The sequence below is a fragment of the Gavialis gangeticus genome, unplaced genomic scaffold (assembly GCF_001723915.1).
Source record: "Gavialis gangeticus isolate Ggan-Ray unplaced genomic scaffold, GavGan_comp1, whole genome shotgun sequence".
NCBI lineage: Eukaryota > Metazoa > Chordata > Crocodylia > Gavialidae > Gavialis > Gavialis gangeticus.
Genome location: NW_017728995.1, coordinates 6990925 through 6992608, shown reverse-complemented (window position 1 = coordinate 6992608; position 1684 = coordinate 6990925). Strand labels below are relative to the sequence as shown.

Here is a 1684-nt window from a genome sequence, read left to right as displayed (position 1 = left end):
GAATTTCTTTACTGTCCGAGCCCCCAAGGTCTGGAATAGCCTGCCATCAGAGGTGGTTCAAGCACCCACATTGAATACCTTCAAGAGCAAATTGGATGCTTATCTTGCTGGGATCCTATGACCCCAGCTGACTTCCTGCCCTTTGGGTGGGGGGCTGGATTCGATCTTCTGAGCTCCCTTCCAGCCCTAATGTCTATGAAATCTATGAAACTGAACTGGACTACTTTGCCCCTTAGGTTAGGTAAAGGAGTAGTTATTGTAATCCATCTTGTCAGAGAGGTTACGTACCCTAATTTGGTTTAAAAAAATATTCCATATTAAAAAAAATCATAGTAAACTGCTAAGTAGCAATGGATATTGAAGTTGTATTTGTTACTATGGATATGCTACTTGGCAATGGGTACCAAAGTTGTATATCTGTGCTGCTACTTAGGACCACCCTCACATTCATACTTGCCAACCATCTACCCAGAAAGCAAACAAGCTCATACCCTGGCAGCAGCCCAGTCTGACTCCAGACATTCTGCTTGCAAAAAGTTGTGCAGACCTTAAACATGCTGATAGATCAGGCTACCTATAAAAGGCAGTTGTAGTGGTGGCTTTCCTTTAGCCAGTGGTGGTGGGGATGCTCACCTTTTATACAATAGCGTAGCTCCCAGGATTATTTTTGTATTTTATATGCAACAGTCAATGGACACAATGCAAAAACAGCATTGTGCCCAGAGGATTTGTCCCTCCTAGTTCAATTCTCTAGCTACTGTGCTAAGCCATGATCCCTCTTGTGAAAAGGGTGGAAGTGCTCCCGCCTAGAAGAGTCTATATTTCTGTGGTTATGGCATCTTCTTTGGAGGTAGAAATGTGGGTTTGAAGCCATTGTGGCAAAAGAGGCAGCTGGACCTGGATCTCCCACTTCCTGCATGGGTGTTCCAATCACTACAGAATTAAATAAAAGATGGGTGGTGATTGTACCTCTGAGTGAATCCTGCTCATCCCATGAACAGAAGTGTAAGTATCTATCCTTAGGAAAAGGTTTCAGACCAGGGGTCCAAAGTGGATAGAAGCATCTAAACCCCAGAAATAGGTGTGGTTTCAGATGCAACCTCATTCTTAATGTTTCTTACCTAATTCCAGACAGCTTCCCACTGAAGGTGGTGCTGTTATGAATCGCACTGAGGTACTTGTCTTTCACCAGGTACAGTGTAGGAAGCTGGTGGCTAACTCTTCAGGCTCTGAATTCCATTCCCAGGGCCAGGTAAGTTGAAGTTAGTCCTTAAATCTTAGACATGGTTGACTACCAGATGCAGCCATGACATCAGGCAGAAGTTTTACCCCTTTACTTTAGGAATTAACTTGATGTGGCCTTTGAGATTTGAGCTGTGTCCTTTTTTTGCCCTGTGAATAGTTGGGACTTCAGGTTCCAAGACAGTTGATCCAAACACTTTTTGCAACCAGTGAATCTATTAAAAGAGAGAAATAAAAATTTACTGGGATTTCTCATGGTTGCTATGCCTTCTGAATACTGTGGTGACATTTCTGCTGGTTTTAGAGCTTGCATTTTATATTGCTGGATTAGTGATGTCCTGTGTACTTGCTGGTTCTTGGCTATGCTTGAACACTACCTTAGCATTTCTTTGTAATGGCACTAAGACAGTTATCCAAGATAATAAATAGTATAGTGCATGAT

General features: G+C 42.6%; 1 long non-coding RNA gene across 1 annotated transcript in view; it reads right to left on the bottom strand.

The window, feature by feature from the left end:
- Positions 1-1684, bottom strand: part of LOC109287918 — an 18868-nt gene that overhangs the window by 5873 nt on the left and 11311 nt on the right. Inside the window, exon 2 of the long non-coding RNA XR_002095008.1 lies at positions 1122-1457. This is a non-coding gene — a long non-coding RNA (uncharacterized LOC109287918). The remainder of the gene's footprint in view (positions 1-1121; positions 1458-1684) is intronic.